The sequence below is a fragment of the Folsomia candida genome, unplaced genomic scaffold (assembly GCF_002217175.1).
Source record: "Folsomia candida strain VU population unplaced genomic scaffold, ASM221717v1 Fcan01_Sc031, whole genome shotgun sequence".
Taxonomy (NCBI): domain Eukaryota; kingdom Metazoa; phylum Arthropoda; class Collembola; order Entomobryomorpha; family Isotomidae; genus Folsomia; species Folsomia candida.
The window spans coordinates 504,144-523,193 of record NW_019091223.1 but is presented as its reverse complement, the minus strand read 5'-3'; the positions used below and the strand labels follow the sequence as shown (position 1 = coordinate 523,193).

The 19,050-nt window shown below is 37.2% G+C and overlaps 1 long non-coding RNA gene across 3 annotated transcripts; it reads left to right on the top strand.

The window, feature by feature from the left end:
• The first annotated feature begins 1,188 nt into the window (after positions 1-1,188).
• Positions 1,189-2,516, top strand: LOC118439172. Of its 3 annotated transcripts, none has more exons than XR_004837266.1 (4): positions 1,189-1,743; positions 1,830-1,939; positions 2,031-2,129; positions 2,452-2,516. It is a non-coding gene; the product is annotated as an uncharacterized LOC118439172 (long non-coding RNA). The 3 variants fall into 3 exon arrangements; XR_004837264.1 differs by lacking the exon at positions 2,452-2,516 and adding an exon at positions 2,227-2,290; XR_004837265.1 differs by lacking the exon at positions 2,452-2,516 and adding an exon at positions 2,227-2,290 and having other exon boundaries at positions 1,825-1,939.
• Positions 2,517-19,050: the final 16,534 nt, after the last annotated feature.

Here is a 19,050-nt window from a genome sequence, read left to right as displayed (position 1 = left end):
TACCTAACTTTTCACCAGTTTTGATTTATTAGTTTTTAAATATTTAGTAAAAATCGGGACGAATTAAATCAACACCCTTTAATATATGAATCCTTATCTTTGCATTATTCAAAACAGGGGTACTTGTAATTAGGCAGCTATGTACATAACCTAACCTACTTAACACAAATTATGTTAAGTACGTAATTCTTTAATTGGATAAATCCCGGCTTCGTGGGAACCATGAGATGTATAAAAGGCAATTTTCAAGTCGAATGGTACAGACCAAACTTCATCTGGGACTTCAAGTAATTAGCGACAAATAAGCAAGTAAGTACATATTCAGTATGCTAGCATAGTAATTCCATTTTAAATGAAACTTACAATGCGAAAGTTTGAGGAAGTTTTGTCCGATTCTAACCAGACTAACGGTAAATTTAATAGAAGTGTCATATAATTTCGGATTTTTTGTTGGATTTTTTTATGGAATTCTCTATAGGGTAGTCCATAAATTACGTAACGGCAAATTCGCAGACACTCCCCCCCTTTATCATACGTAACAAAGGCACGATATCACTAGAGCCTTAGCCCCTCTCTCTCGTTAAGTAATTCATGGACTGTCCCTGTACAATCCCAGCGTAGCTTGAGAAAAGCTTCCCTTGTAAGTCCCAAATATTTCATTTCTTTCTTTATTTGTGCAGTGTTGTAACAAAATGGCGCCACTAAAGGGAGAAGAAAATACGAGCCCTAATATCCGGATGACCCGGATAAAATGTCCTTTATTTTATGATTCGTCCTCGACCCCTATTCCGATCCAACTGGACCTCGTAACTCCGGCAGTTATCTTGGAATTAATCCCTCAAATTGACACGATCCGAGAGAGTGATCTCTTCCGAGACGTTGACGCATTTATTGGACGGCACTTTGCTTCTCAAGAGATCGTCAAGGAGTCGAATTACTTTGACAAGATGGTCTTAAACGGCGTACTATATGCAAAATTTGTCTATTATTTTGCCTCGAGTTATGATAAACAGGCTTATTTTGCCATGCTGCACACGTGGTGGTGGCTTCTCGACGATTGGATTGACATGTGTGCACTCAAGTCGGAAATGGGAAAATTGGAAATTATCGACATTATTGAAAAATTTATTAGGGGTGGTGGAAACCAAGAGGTAAATGTACATGTAAGCTGTAGGCAGCGAATACAGATCACTTAAAGAAGGATGAAGATATGGTTATTGTTTCAGTATAGGGAAATGGGGTTCCAAATGCTGTGATTGGCTGACGGTTTTTATGGGCATCCGCCCATAAAAACAGGGCCGTGGCACAACTCAATTTTTCCCAATCTCAATTTCCCCATTACTTGGAAATCTCACTCCTTTCTTGGCACCAAAATCAGGTGTCTCCTTTACCATCATTCTTGCTGCCAAACTCGGAAAAGCTGAATAATTAAAAGATTATTTAATATCCTACAAATTAATTTTCTGACATCCACTCAATTACATAAATCGCTTCAACTCACCACAAGTTAAGCTCTAAGCTTCAACTCTCGGTAAGTAGTAAAAGAATTACTATTTTCTTTCAACAATGAACGGTGGGGACACAAATATGGTGGTGACACGTTCATTTTTACGAGTGATTTGGATGTTAATTTATTGCGATTTATTGGTACAGGTAACTGCTAAGGACAATTTTTCATCCATTAATTTTGCGACCTCTCTGCCGTGCCCCCACCAGAAATCTGTGTCATCGCCGGCCAACCTGGTAAATAACAACTTTAACTGGATTCTGCAACAATAAGGACCAAGGAACTTGTATTTCGTAATGTACTATATTTTATTGAAGTATAGACTCATCAATTACCATTAGTTGTTGTTCGTGACCTGGTAACAGTGTGAAATTGTCGGAAACTTCGTTAAAGTTTTACAAGATTCAAAAATAGTTTCTCATATAATGAACGGTGAATACACATATATGTACGTTCATGTATGGTGTAAACACACTCATTGTTGGAAATCAAGTTCCACTAAATTTATTTTTGTGAATTGCAGATATAATATTTGTGCCAATTGTTACTCAATATTGTGACCTATTGCCCCTTCCTCCACCAGATCCGTGTCTCCACCGGTCAATTTATCTGATCTATCAGTGTGCGTTTATACAAAGCAAATTCAAATTATATCTTCACACCCACTCTTTCGCTACCAATGAGCAGTCGATAACTAAAATGTATCAATTTTATTACAGGTTCACCTATTTGGCCAAACAAGGGTACTTAAATCAATGTGACTTTGTCAAGACTATTAAAAAACTTCGCTTGAGGTAAATTTTATTTTGATCCTAAAAATAGTTTCTTTCCTCTAGAATTAAAAGAATAATGAACGGTGGAGACACATTAATATGGTGGAAACACGTTCATTATTGCAAGCAACTGTTACATCAATATTTCCTTGTTATTTTGTTTAATTACAGACTCATCAATTACTATGAGACCTTGTTCGTGACTCGGGAATAGTGTGAAATTCTCAGGAACGTCAGTAAAGTTTACCAGGTTCAACCATAATATTAAAATAATAGCTTCTTATCTCCAAAAATTAAAAAAGCAACGAACGGTGGACACACACATGTATATGGTGGAAACACGTTCATTTTAATTACAGATTTGCCTTCATGTACTCAAATTCAGTGTGACTTTATCAAAACCTTCTTCAAAATCTTCTTAAAATAAACAATTAACGGTGGAGACACATAAATATGATGAAAACACGTTATTTGTTTCAAGCAGGTTTCAAATTACTAATTGCTTGTTATTTTTCGCAGGAAATCCAGTTGCTCAAAACATTTATTTGAATTTAATAAACCGTCGTTTGTCACGGTCCGAAATATAAAGTGTTGCGGTACTAATTGTGATAATTCTTGAAACCAAGAAAATCGTAATTACTCCTTTCTGCCAAAGCGTCAGGTACAACTTCCGATGCAAAATAACTCATTTCTCTCATTCTTTTTTCCTCTGATAGCTAATTTTAGTTTTTTAAAGGTTCCAGCAGTGGTGTAAAATTCTCGACATCGATAAGGAAAACGTATCACCTAAAACTGTCGTTTGCAGCTAACACTTTTAGCCACCTTCAAGAAATTTCTCAAAGAGTTTTACCGACCTCTCCACCCCATTTGTGTCTTCACCATTGTCTGTGTCTCCACCGAAAGGGGGGTGGGTTAATTTATCCTTTATATGAACAAGAAGATAAAGATTAGAAATAAGTTTCACTACAGTTGGAAGTAGAAGAATCAGAACCACATTCAACTGTTTCCATTTTCCTTATATACTCAAGGCACGAAAATTATTGCTACTATTTATAATAAAATATTTTGCAACCGGGAAATTATTTCGATGTTTGGTTATTACGGCAAAGTTGTTTTTATTGGTGAAGATGCATTATTAAATCTATAAACAACAAAGATGTTTTATTCACATTAGATAACAATTGCTTCAATATATCAATATCAATATTGCCGGTGGATACACACTTTCAGTGGTGACAACACGGCGGTGAAGTATATTTTTTTAGTTGTTATTTAGACGTTTGTCAAACGTAAAGTTAGTAAAATTGTATTTATGCTAAATCAATTTTTGTTGCAATAAATTTGGTTGTAAATCTGCATCACAACAACTTTCAGTTTTTAATTAATTATTCGAACTTAGAAAGTCGCAAAAATTCTCCATTCGAGATGGCGAAAATCTGTACAAAAATTAAGTCACATTAAATCCTGAGCATGGTTGTAAAACTGCTCTGACATATCTTGTCGTTAAACTTACTTAATAATTGATGATGGTGGGTGGGTGTGGTAGACACCGAAGCACGAAAAACTGTTTTTTTGTTCTGGGACGTAAAATATAAAGTGTGATGAGAAGAGATGGTAAAGGGTAAAGTGAGACGGATGGTGCGCAGCGAGTGCTACGGCTTCATTTATGCGGCATCAAAAATACATGGAGAAATTTGAACTGCGAACCAGCCAATCACATCATTCCAGTCCCGTCCTATACTGAATAACTAACATTGGAACTGTTTATCTCTATAGGATACCATGATCGTTGAGCTGTAGGTACCTTGGAAACACATCGTTACTATGGTTTGTGCATTAAAATTAGGCCTAGTTAGGTATACGTTTCGTATGCGGAATTGGACTTAATTATGTTACACGTTCCATAGAGTGGCGAACTTTTGGGAATGAGTACGGTGTTGCTTTCTAATCTATGAGAAACTAAATCAAAAATCCCGTTAGCAAAATAGGTACGACGTTATTACTTTAAAAAATTGAGTATTTTCAATATCTGAATTTTGGTTTTTTATATGGAAGTATTTCGTTTTTTAATAGTGACAAAACGTCGCCTTAATCTGTATGCAAAAATAGACCATTTTATGTATAGGTAGCTTGATTTTTAAAATAGGACACCTCCCTACCCATAATCTAAGCTTTTCATTTGAAAAAAGTGTCTCATTAGAACTTCAAAGATTGACGATTTGTCTGCAAGTTATGTAAGATTTGTACACTTTCAAGAGCTTAAGTTATTTTAATCTTCAAAATTTAGTCAATTAGGATTGAATGTTGCAAAGTGTCCTCGTTTTAACGAAACCACGTAAATATGTACGTAGATACATATTTATTCGTTATATTTTTTGTTAGGAAACAATTCGTACTTGTTCCGATCCCTTGCTTCGAGCTATCCTGGAAGGCTACTCGGAGTGTGACGCCATGGTGGCTGGAATTGTGTCGGATTACCCCAATGTTAAATACAGGTTTACCAGAGAATTGATCCTATATTTACACTCTGGCGCGTGGGCTTTGATGGACTCAAGTCTGGCGGGTTCGGGTTACTCGTTCGATACGTTTTTGCACTGGAGGAAAATTTCAGGCGGGGCAGACGGTTCGAATGAATTACTTATGCTTTTAGAAAATGGAAATCCTCCGAAATCTATGTTGGACCACTTGATGGTCAAGGTGAGACTGGCAAAACTTTTTTAACCCTTTAGCTTTTAACCAAGAACGTTGTTTTTTATAAGACATCGTTTAATTCGACAGGAGGACTGAAAAATTGTGGCTATGGTGCAGTATGTGTCAACAACATGTTAAATTTTAACATTTTCTTCTCTAACATTATGAGATTTCCTAATCTAATGCAATTTTTAAGATATTTCAGCTCTTTTAGAGTTTTAGTAAAACTTCTTAATTACTTCTCCAACACAAAGTTCTCATAACTACCTCGAATTATGGTTTCGATTTTATAACTAGACCTCCTTCTTGATAAGAAACCCATACGAAAATGGGACTATTGTTTACCCCCAGACCATAATGCATCCTTTGAAAAACTGTAAAGAGATAATAAATGATTTCTTTGTCCTTTTAGGCCTTATTTAACACATCGTCCACCCTGTTCGCTCTCCGCAACGATCTCGTCGGGGTGAAGAGGGATTTGGCGCGAAACGACGCTGGCGGCACGGTCATGTATAAAATCCTAGTTTAAGGGAAATCTGCTCCTGTCGCGGTCCAAGAAATTGTATCCCTGCATGAAAAACTTACTTAGAATTTTCCAAAACCATCTCTGCATTTTGAGACAGAACGTAGGTCTTTTTTTTACTCTTTTTCTGTACACTTAGGTCTTTTCTGAATTAAGCTCCGACTGCACTTAAGTCTTTTATGAACTAATACGACGATATGCATGTACACGGACATGTATGTAATTATATGCATGTTTAGCTTCCTCATAATGCAACATATCTAACTAAACTTTTTTGAGATGTTGCCTAACAGCTTAAATGATTACTATCGAGTGCGTTTGAATGGATCCGGGCTGATATATAGGATACGTGAATGATGATGCTGAGTATAGCAAAGGCAGGTGCACAGTGTGCGGATCACCAAAAAAGCGGACAAATTATTTTCAGGTTCGAGTCCCAGTCGGGGCATTATTTTTGTTTGCATTTTTGTTGACTTTTTAAGGGTGGAGGGTTCAGAACCCACAATACCTTCGACCTACGACGACCTGGTGACGATGTGTAGGCGACGAAAAGTACGAAAATTAGATATTTCTCGCTTTTCGTCGCGTACACATGGTCACCAGGTCGTCGAGGGTCGAAGGTATTGCGGGTTCTGAACCCTTCACCCTTAAAAAGTCAACAAAAATGTAAACAAAAATAATGCCCCGACTGGGACTCGAACCTGAAAATAATTTGTCCGCTTTTTTGGTGATCCGCACACTGTGCACCTGCCTTTGCTATACTCAGCATCATCATTCACGTATCGTATATACGAGCCCGGATCCATTCAAAGGCACTCGATAGTACTTTCGAATTTCAGACCTTATTTTACACGTCCTCCACACTGGGGGCCCTTCGCAACGATATCATCGGGACGAAGGTGGACATGGCGAGGAACGACAATAGCAGCACGGTCATGTATAAAATCCTCGTTGAAGGAAAATCTGCCCCTGCCGCGGTCCAAGAAATTATGTCCCTGCATGAAAAAATTACTCGGGATTACGTCCAGTTGAGGCAAGCCATTTTGACCCTGTTCAAAAATTGTGGGAAAGAAAATTACATGAAATTGGAGAATTATATCGAACTATTGGAAAGGTACGAGCTTATGGCGACGGTTTTCTACTTTTCCACACCGAGGTATCTACTAGACGGGAACAAGTTTGAGTTGGAACACATCAAATGACTTAAATATTCTCGTTTTCCATTCATAGATAAGTACTTATGATTTTAGCCATATGATTTTGGTCTTTTAGCTTTTTCGAAATAAATATATGTAAAATGATTTCATGGAAAGAACAATAATAAACAAAATTTTAGCCATATGAAGTACCTATTTACTTACATTTTGAACGAAATAAAACACTTCAAACTAATGGAAAGATTTGCTTATTGGAATAATTTTGCAGTGGGGACCGGTTTCATAATCGTTCATCAGGCTTTACAAAGAGTATTTTATAAGACTCTTAAATATGTATGTACGAAGTAAAATGAAACTATTTTCAAAAGTTCTACTACATTCAAAATTTCATCCCTGTAACCGGGAGTAGTTTTTCTAAAAACTGGTTCAAATTTTATAAAAATATAATTAGAAATCGGAAAGATCAAAATTTATTTGATTGTGTCAAAATAAAAAACGGAGTTCACATTGTGGTTTTCCTAGGGATTCAAAGATGCTCAAAAATCTTCAAATTCGGTACATGTATATCTGTCATATTTTAGTAAGGGTTTTAATCCGTACAAAATTTTATGTGAATATTTTTAAACTACTGAAAATTTGGACTAACCCACAGTGGGCCAGATTTAATAAATTTTGGCCAAAAATATATACAAGCCGAATTTGAAGAAACAATAATTAGATTTTGGTGTGCAACAATACCCTAAGGTATATATTATATGAGGAAATTTTTAATAGCCACATGCCACACCCCCAGTGGGTGTGGTCCTCGGCGACTTCTCGATTTTTACGAAACCATGTCATGTGATATATCATTTTTCTCAGCTCGACAAGGGGGTTTCGACGAAATACGTAAAATTGGGTAACCGCACCCCCAGTGGGTGTGGATCTCAGAAAGTGCTCGAGTTTAGTAAAACCATGCCATGTGTTATATCATTTTTCTCAGTTTGACAAGGGGGTTTCGACGGAATACCTGAAATCAGCGTTCAGTGACCTTTCAATTTTAACTATACCATGTCATGCCATGTAATGCATCATTTATCCTAACTAAACGAGCGGGTTTCGACAAAATAATTAGAATTGCATTACGTAAATTAAGAAAAAGTCACATTGAAAAATTGTACTTTTTCACAATTTCTTGTTGCATTTTTCAAAATTCCAAGAATTTTATTTTTAGTAATTCTTGAGAAAAAAATGTTTTTGTTCTTTGGTTTTAGATGTAGCGTTAACATTATAAAACAAAATTTTTTGACAACTTTAAACATTTAAACTGAAAATGCACTCAAAACCGCCACAACCGAAAATACGAGCCTCAATGGAAACGCACAAATACAGGTGGTTCTACGTCGATGTGGAAGACGTTTAAAATCGGACGAAACAACTTTAAGTCGCTGATCAGACACACATTAAAGGCGTGGTTTCAAAAATCTAATTATTCTGTTGAGATCTCCTAGTCGAGGTGAGAAATATTATGTGTCACATGATATAATTTTGTTAAGATCGACAACCTGATTAGACCACACCCACTGGGGGTGCGATTTCCCAATTTTTGGTATTCCGCCGAAACCCCTTTGTCGAGCTGAGAAAAATGATATATCATATGACATGGTTCCGTACAAATCGAAAAGTCGCCGAGGGCCACACCCACTGGGGGTGTGGCATATGACCATTTGAACATTGGTGGTAGTGCCCACGGTTTCGAGGTATTCTTTCGACATGAAGTTCGATTTTTAGTCTCTGAAATTTAGCGGTATTAATTAATGACATTTTATAAGTTCTTTGACCTTGTGACCTTAATTTCGAGGGGGTGTGGTCGACTTAAAAAAATATGGAAATATATATTTCGCCAATTGACCCAAGGTTTCCAAAACAGTCGCCACTTTGAAAATCGGTCAAAAATTAAAAAAGTAATCCGAATTTCAATTGTCAATGTTATTAAGCATGACAAAATCGGCCATTAAGCCTTTCAGCAAGAAATGTCTGTAATTTTGATTCCTCAACCAGAGGGTGTGGGTTTAACACCCAAAATATGTTCCTGCTACCACCTCAGTTTGCTGAGAAAGTCTAATGAGTGAATATACTTTAAGCATATTTGAGTGAAAGTAATTCAACTTAAATTTGATTTTTTTAAACTTTAATGACAAATGTGGGTGTGGTTGGAGTAAAGCTTGATGGTCGCAGACGGTCGCAGCAGGGTATACTCAGCACACCATGGGCTCTTTAATGGCATTCGTTTTGAGTCCGCCATACGCGAAGTTTTGCGAAGTTTTTAGAAAATGTATTCGCCCTATCTTCGTAATGTATTATGAAAAGTTTACCCCACTGGTACGCCTGAGTGGGTGTAACGTTTGCTTTTATAATTTGCATGGAGGACAGGTTGGGTATGTACTACACATTGAAATTTATGAATATTCAATTCAAGATACCGCCTTAATGGCCACATTTTCAGGCCCCTGGCCCATTGTGTAACCTAACAAACAAATTAATTCTTAGAAATTATCACGATTGAGTACAAGCTTTAGGAAAGAGGTTGTATTTTATTGGATAAGAGTACCTCACAAAATGTTCTTTTTTATTTCTCCTTGCGGAACTAAACGAGCTAAATAAAAACCTTTCGTGGACACTTTCACACATTTTCGTTTCATTCATTTGACCGAATTTAAAATAAGTATGGGTTGTCAATAGCAAATCCACGTTTATATATGCTTGCACCTAATTTGAATAAATTCAGTTATGCCCATTTTCCAAGCCAAACGGGCTTTCCAAATTGTATAGGCTCTATGTACATATTTATGAAACTCTATAAATATGCATGAGAATATGTATGTAAATGAGTTGACGGGCTACAAAAATTCGATAGCTTGTATATACGTGCATACCTATATAACAGAGGTCGACGCCGCCGACCATACGCCGCCGACGCCGGTGCAATTTTACGCGCCACCGCCGCCGAAAAATTTCCTATACCTTAAACATTGCGACGCCGCGCCGCCGACGCCGCCGAAAAATCACCAAAAACTGGCGCCGCCGCCGCCGAAAATTTGTCGGCGTCGACCTCTGCTACATGCATAGGTAAATAAATAATTTTCCAAATTCATAAATTTCAGCAACCATCTTCACCCTATACACTTTGCTAAAGTTCCTTAAGGGATACAACGTTTCAAATACATACATAGTTCTCGACAAGACAAATTAATGAATACACTGAAATTATTTATTCGCATCAGCTCATTTACGTAAATCGCAATATGCTCAATTCGGGTTATCCACGTCGAATAAACTCTGCGTTCGTCAAAGTACGCAATTGACATACTTCGCACAAACAAATACAAAAAGTGTATGCAGATAATCAGATATAGCGTGACTTCCGGATACCGATATGTGGGTTTTTTAAGTCAACCAAAAAAATAAACCCGAACCAAACCATCGCATGCTTATTTCCACTTAAAAATATTAGGCTTGATGCGATTCGCCAAATATCTGAATTAGTTATAGGTCGAAAACTATGTACTTATTCGAACTACACAACTTCATGATTTCATTCACAACTATGTATGATAGGAGGTTATCCTAAAAGGTTTGGACCTATAGGCATAAAACAAAAATATTACAAAAATGTAGTTTATCTCAATAATGTAAAATTAAGTGTCATGTCCAAATTGCCAGAAGTCTGAAACAGATACCACAAAATTATTAGACATATTTGTAAATAATTAATAAATAGCGTTTCGTATGTAATAATCTTGACTGTTTTCAACAGCCAGCTTACCAATATTTTTAACTTTGCTGAGGAATTTTTTCACCCTCATAATCAGATTCATTATCAAAATCATGCTGGGAATACTACTCAAAATCAAAAGTTGAATTATAAGCAGAATCATATTCAAACTTACTTATACATAGATTACAAAATAAACAGGAAGTCTAGCAAAAAATTTGCCACGAACAAAACCATCCTATGTCGATATCTCTACATCAGAATATTAATTTTCATCCGATTCGCCAACAACTATCAACAACACCTGAATAAGTTATTGGTCGATGACCGTATGGACTAACCTCAAAATATTTTGATGCGCAATATAAGAAGGCAACCCTATAAAGTGTGGAGCTCTGCCTGCAACCAAATTATTGCAGAACTACAGTTTATTATAATGTATAACACGAATTAATTCCTGTAGCATACAAAAATTAGCACAAGTTTAAAACTGCTATGATAAAATTATTTGTTACGTAATTCACCATTTTCTCTATTTAATAATGACTCTACTGAATAGTCACATTATAAATTTATTTCAATATCTAAACATCTTTCAATCCTGCGTCCTTCATCTAATCAACTATCAAAGGATCCACATTCCTCCAATTCAATTTCCCATCATTCTCTCCCGACATGAAGTCGTCTATCCCACTTCTGGCGGCAGTGCACATTGTAATATTAGGCCAGGTCAAGTCCCAAAAGTCCTAGGGGGCGTAACTATGTAAATGTATACATATTTGTAATTCATGGGAGGCAGGGAAAACACTTTTTAAAAAATTTGGGGACCACACCCCCTGTGGGGGTGGTTAGCCCCCCAGGGGGTGTGGTCCAAATTTTTTTATATTTTTACAATCAGCAACTCATATGGACTTTAGGTGCAAAATTTTGTGGACTTAAAAAAATATCTGACCAAAATATACCCTTTTATATGCCAAAAACCATGGGTTTTGGGGCAACTTTGAGGGGGTGTGGCGCATTCGGTCGGGACTTCCCGACCTAGTTCTTCCGGTTCCTGATAGTCATAGTGGAGTTCTATAGGCACCATAAAAAAGTCCGTCGGGAACCACCGACCAAGGAAGTTATTAGGTGTCAAACTTCTCAAAAACCTGTTCTGCGATTTTACAAAAAAACGACAGTTGCTCTCAACGTTTAAGAGTTTCAGTGGCATATATAATTATTCTAAGCATGTACAAGCTTAAAAAACCCTGAATTCATCAAAGTCTTACATCACCCCAGAACCTTTGGAAACAGTTTGTTACCATTTCAGTGTGCAGGAAATAATTTTAAGCGTCATTTTGTTTAACCTCTTTCAACTTTATTTATCTCGATTAAAATTTCCGTTGAGTACGCTATTGAATTCATAACTACATTTGGTAGCAACCAATTGAATTTCCATGATTTTCTGTAAAATCCCAATATTTATTAATACCAGTTTCCAAGTTTCGAGTTTTTTTGGCGAAAATCACGAAAACTGCACTTTTTAACATTGGTCGGTATAGAGAAAATTCCAGAATTTGTGAAGAAAAATATCCCAAAAAGTCAACTTTTTACCATCGAGTTTTCCACAAAATACCAAAGAAATACTCGGATTTTGAGAAAATTTGAGAAATCTGCATTTTTATGCCTCGTGCCTTAATACGTGATATGGCATATTTGGTCCTCAAGGGACATTCGTCATGGTACGTCATATGATGAATTTGGTATACAACGGATTTTTTTTCGATACGTGATATGACGGATTTGGTCTCTTAGGGACATGTTTTGAAATACGTCATATCGCGTATTTACGTGAAAATACGTGAAAATACGTGAAAAGTATGTAAAAGGTTCGCATTTATTTTCTCCCCAGTAAGTTTTCACTGCCCGCGCGGAGACAAATTCAAATGCTAGTTTTCAGTCACTTTACTCTTTCAAGCAATTAAGTACCCAACTTCTTCTTCCTGGTGAATCTTGAGCTTAATCAATGTTTTTTATAGTTGGTGACATCATACTACGTCGCTTAGACCGTTTTTTGTATATGGCAAAATTTGTGCTCGTCCGTAGTCATACAGTTTTTCGGATGCATCAAAATTTTTCAGACTTTTAAAAAATGTTGAAGTGCTGTAGATCTAACCTTTTTATCAGTGTTCTATGATCGACCTATGGTATTGAACTACTTATGGTAAAATTTTCAAAATTAACAGGTTCAGAAATAGTACCTGAATTTTTCTCCGCCCGAGCAGTGAAAACTTACTGGGAAGAAAATAAATGCGAACCCTTTACATATTTACTTATCTGTGTTTTGAATTAAGAGGACTGAGCAAAGTTGCAAAGTTAATAATTTTTTAAATCACTGACATTCTTCAACAATCTTGGATGAATATTCATCGTTTTTGTTGAAAAATGATCTGAATGAGTTGTATTTTCAGATCCATTGAGAATTATTAATTTTTTCGAACGTCAAAAAATTGAATGCATTAAGGACAAAGGTCACAAGATCAAGGCTCACAGCCCCATAAATGGGGTATCATGAGAAAGGTCTTGATGAGAGGATTCAGAATATATATACTTTGTTGGGTCTGGGACCACCCCCTGATTATTTAGAGGCCGGTGAACATTTTTGAGTTTTAGTTTTGCAGATACACAGACGTTAACACAGGAGCAGATTGAGAGCTAACATGGCACTAGATCGAGAAAAACTCAATAATGCTGATCGGTCTCTAAATAATCAGAGGGTGGTCCCAGACCTCATAAAGTATATATATTCTAAATCCTCTTGCCAAGACCTTTCCAACCATACCCCATTTATGGGGCTATGTGAGATTTGACCTTGCGACCTTTGCCGTTTGCTAATTAATTTTTTTAACTTTAAAACAATCACAAGTTTGAGAATGTAACTCATTCAGTTCATTTTTCGAAAACAATGAATAAAATTCATCCACAATTGATGAAATGGCGGTTGTTTAAAAAATAAAAACTAGGACCTAGGTCCCAATAAAATTTTGAGCGCCACACCCACTGGCTCTACAGACCTGGTTTTGGTCTCAAAATAAGCTTCAGATTATTCTTCTTCTAATCCCGGCCATAAACATTTTTTTAAAGTTGGTGGAAATGCATATTAATTTTTTTGAAAACTTTGATACATTACTTCAAACATTTTCAGCAACTTATAGCCGGGAGTAGACGAAGAACATTCTGGAGCTTTTTTTAGACCAAAACCAAGTAGCGTAGCGTATGACCCTCAAAACTTTCTTGTGAATACGTTGCATAACATGCAGCGGTATGGACGGATAGGTGGCGTCGCATATTTCCCCTGCGGGCTTAAACAAAATAACGCTAAAAAATTACTTCCTGAAATAATTGATTTGCACTGAAATGGTAACAAACTTTTTTCAAAGGTTTTGGGGTGATGTAAGACTTTGATGAATTTAGGGTTTTTTAAGCTTGTACATGCTTAGAATAATTATACTTATGTATTATAATAATTATACTTATGTATGTGCTTTGAATTAACCTCTTTTCACGTAAATACGCGATATGACGTATTTCAAAACATGTCCCTAAGAGACCAAATCCGTCATATCACGTATCGAAAAAAAATCCGTTGTATACCAAATTCATCATATGACGTACCATGACGAATGTCCCTTGAGGACCAAATATGCCATATCACGTATTAAGGCACGAGGCATAAAAATGCAGATTTCTCAAATTTTCTCAAAATCCGAGTATTTCTTTGGTATTTTGTGGAAAACTCGATGGTAAAAAGTTGACTTTTTGGGATATTTTTCTTCACAAATTCTGGAATTTTCTCTATACCGACCAATGTTAAAAAGTGCAGTTTTCGTGATTTTCGCCAAAAAAACTCGAAACTTGGAAACTGGTATTAATAAATATTGGGATTTTACAGAAAATCATGGAAATTCAATTGGTTGCTACCAAATGTAGTTATGAATTCAATAGCGTACTCAACGGAAATTTTAATCGAGATAAATAAAGTTGAAAGAGGTTAAACAAAATGACGCTTAAAATTATTTCCTGCACACTGAAATGGTAACAAACTGTTTCCAAAGGTTCTGGGGTGATGTAAGACTTTGATGAATTCAGGGTTTTTTAAGCTTGTACATGCTTAGAATAATTATATATGCCACTGAAACTCTTAAACGTTGAGAGCAACTGTCGTTTTTTTGTAAAATCGCAGAACAGGTTTTTGAGAAGTTTGACACCTAATAACTTCCTTGGTCGGTGGTTCCCGACGGACTTTTTTATGGTGCCTATAGAACTCCACTATGACTATCAGGAACCGGAAGAACTAGGTCGGGAAGTCCCGACCGAATGCGCCACACCCCCTCAAAGTTGCCCCAAAACCCATGGTTTTTGGCATATAAAAGGGTATATTTTGGTCAGATATTTTTTTAAGTCCACAAAATTTTGCACCTAAAGTCCATATGAGTTGCTGATTGTAAAAATATAAAAAAATTTGGACCACACCCCCTGGGGGGCTAACCACCCCCACAGGGGGTGTGGTCCCCAAATTTTTTAAAAAGTGTTTTCCCTGCCTCCCATGAATTACAAATATGTATACATTTACATAGTTACGCCCCCTAGGACTTTTGGGACTTGACCTGGCCTAATGTTACAATGTGCAGTGGTCAACCAGATTTCTATTTCCTACAATTAAATAGCTCCGTACCATTCACCTACAATGGTATGGTGCATCTTAAAAGTATTGAGCATCGGCCAATGTTAATAATACTAAAAGGCTAAAAGGCGGACCTCTCCATAAGTAATAACGTGTAGAGTTTCGAAATTAATTGCCCAGTCAGTTCTTCATGGATTTTCAAGATGGCGCCCGTTTTGGAAACCTTGGACCCTTGGGAAAAATATACATTTTCAGATTTTTCAAATTCGGTCCCACCCCCTCGAAATCCAGGTCACAAGGTCAAAAAACAAGTAGTATTTCTTTGGCGGATTTGAAAATTCTACGACTAGATTCGATGGACCTGGGGGTAAATTCTTGGCGGAAATAGTCAGGTGATCGTATTTGGCGAGTAGTAGGCCGCACCCCCTGCGTTGTTGTCATTGTGGGGGTGGTCAAATGTCAAATCCGCACGCTTAATGTAGCACAAAATTTTCCCCCATCGTAGTTCCTGAAATTCAACGTCGCCAATACACGTAGTCTTACCAAGGCCCCCTGTGTGTAAAATGATCCATTGTCGTGGACCACATGGCGACAGGGGGTGTGGTTATCGGCGCTTCTGCCAATACTTTACCAATGCACGCCATGTGACATATCATTTTTCTCAGGACGGTAAGGAGATTTCAGTGGCATATTGCAAATTTAAATATTTCACACCCCCTGTGGGTGTGGTCGTCACTATCCATTGAATCTACTTAAACCTAGCCATGTGACATATCAATTTTCTCAGCTCGCCAAGCGGATTTCAGTGACGCAGTCAAAATTAAAAAAGCCACACCCCCTGTGGGTGTGGTTTCTAGTATTCGGTGAATGTGCGTAAACTGGGTCATGCGACACATTAGCTTTCTAACCAAGCCATACCGACACCCAGGGGATAAATAACAGGTGTGAAACCACACCCCCTGCGGGTGTGGCTGTCGCTTTCTAGTGCATCGACTTAAACCAGGTCATGCGACATATCAATTTTCTTAGGACGTTGAGTGGATTTCAGTGGTATAGTATAGACATGCACCGAGTACCGAAAAAGTCGACTCGGCTAGCACCGCGTACTCGGCAATATTTTTGCTGATTACTCATTTCTGCTCGTTTGCTGAATACCGAGCAAAGCTTGGCAATCGAGTACCGAGCAAGGCTCGGCTACCGGGTAAATTGTCAAATAGATCATCAAAATATCATTGTTTATATTATATTTAATTACCAGTATCTTTATTCTGAGAACTGGTGGAAGGAATCACGTGAAGCTGCTGATTCTTCTTCCTGTTCCAAAATTTCGATTAAACTTGGTTACAGGATAGAATTAACAAATTTTATGGGGCTATTTTTTAAGTAAGTTTGATTTTGATTGGGGGTGTGGCTTTTTTAATTTTAACGACATCACTGAAATCCGATTGGTGAGCTGAGCAAATTGATATGTCACATGATAGTTTTGCCATTGAGTGCAGAAAAAAATGTGTTTCGTTGACCGCTTATATCATTCGTAATAGCGGGAACTGTAAATAATCTGTTGGCTCTGATTGGTTCCCAGTGATGTCTTGAGCCGAATAAATACATAAATCTCGACATCATGTGTGGAACTTTTCGGTATGCAGGGTTTGCCGCGGAATGTTCTTCATGCGGGCTTTTTTGTACTGATAATTGAACTATTTAGTGTATCAGATACATTAAAAGACTGTATCAGACACTGTATCAGATACTCTCAAATTGCTGTTAGCTTCATTTAATTTAAAAACCCAATTAAAAATTGTATTTATGGTATAAAAGTTAAAATAAATATTCGCATAAACTCAAAATACAATTAAAACCCTTTAAACCAAAATTCCTACGACGTGACACATTTCTGAGAAAGGTTAAAGCTGGTTGTTTTTTCGCGATCTCACCATACATACATGAACTGTGGATTTGACTCGCCCTCTATGTATGCTAATGGGCGAGGCCATTGTTAATGCACTCTTAAAAATCCAGTAATAAAATTTTAATATCGTGTGTTACCGCTGGTTTGGTAATATTATCTATTACCATCAGCGGTAGCCTTGATGTCTTAATTCCCCCACCACAGAATTTAGTCTCGTGCCAGCCTTACGACGTAGTGAAGATCGGATTGCTACCATGCGGTAATAGTGCGGCTACCAGCACGGTAGAGTCATATATGTTTACCGCGTGGTACATAATAAAATTACAGTGTGGCATTATCATTTTCCCATTATGCCCGACCAACCTATTTTTCCAATGATTGAATTCTATCGACCTGATTGCAGAGGTATTGACAAATAAATGATCGTAAAATAACAGAAACAACGTAGACATGGGTTGTACCATGATAAATATGTTCGTCAAGTATTTAGCTCGGTGTTGCCAAGGATACTTGTCCAATGCTTCAAAAAATTGTTTAAATAAAACATTCAAGAACTTCTGCCAGTGTTTCGTTTCCCTGCCAGCGGGTTTGCTTCACTGTGCAAGAAATGCAGCGCCTTCTAGCCACGCGCCCTACAAAACTATAGCGGCGTGAAGGAGTTTCTTGCAATTTGCATTTCTTGTGGGTAAAAATATCCGCAAGAAACCATTTGTTTGCACTTATTTCTTGCAGGTGGTTACTTGCACCTGAAACACTGTCTGCTGCCAATGGAAATACAGAGTAACGCCCTAACGATGCGAACGATCCGGTGTATACACTTTAATAATGAGATAACTCTCCAAACGATTCGAACCATGTTTTGGAGTCTATTTTGTCACAATAAATACTAGCATTCCTACATATGTGTGTTTATTGCAAATAAATTTAATACTTTATCGGCAAAGAAACCCAGTCGTAAAATGCGCTACCCTCTAGGGATCCTATTGGTCTTAACTTCTACTACATGTTCAGACCTTAGCGAAGTGTCAATATCATTCTTTAATAACTGCGTAACAGTGCTAATCACTTCCGGAAACATTACGGTGGTTACGGAACATCCAATAATCTCAATTACAAAACTTAACGGGGTTACCAACAGCGTACCGAGAATGCGGGGAAAGGCTGCATCCCGAAGAAAGTGGAGAGGAGCACCATACTGCTGGGCTTTCTTTGTAGTTGAACCAACCAAAAAACAATTAGAAGTTATTCCACTTGATAACTTTCTCCCACCATTTATCACCCAAACTTCCCGACCCCAGTTTATAATTCTGATTACGGAGAGGAGCAGCCAAGCGTCTGTTAAGTCTTGGATAGACAACCATACATCTTATTCTACCATGATGTTTTGGAGTCGCGAATTGATATTTGCATATTTATGGGAAAATCGCACCGGCACTACCTTTTCTTACCACAATAAGTATTACAGCAAAACCGTCTCTAACACTTCGGAACCTTGGATAAGTGTTGAATGCCATAATTTAGACGTTATAAGAGATACATGTTTTCCTAAAATTTCCACCGTGTCTGAACAATTATCAAAGTTAAACAAATATTATTGGCGGCCTTTCGATCGAGACGAGCCAACTTTTGCATATTCCAAATTTCACCGATTGCACGAAGAACTATTAAAAAATGGCGAGACAAAGTGGTTTTTCGAAAATTTAGCTAGTTCAACCACTATTGATGAATTTCTCTGTATTTGGATACTAGAAGACGTTCTTCGTCACGAGATGCTCCCTTTGGCAGGAGGTGACCAAATAAATGCCGCGTTTATAGTCGGTTCACTAAATTTTAACACGTTTTATTCCGACATCATTTTGCTGAGGACGAAATCTTTAAAATTTTTATCCTGTCACCAAGTTGGGCATCATGTGTCTACATTTGGTCCGCTCTTTTCTCCTTTCGATGGCGAAACTTGGCTTTGTATTTTACTAAGTTTTACACTAACGTCATTATTAATATCGTTACTATTGAAGTCTTATTCTGTCCTATCCGGTGCATTCCTACCGTTCGGAATACTAGTCGAAAGCTCGG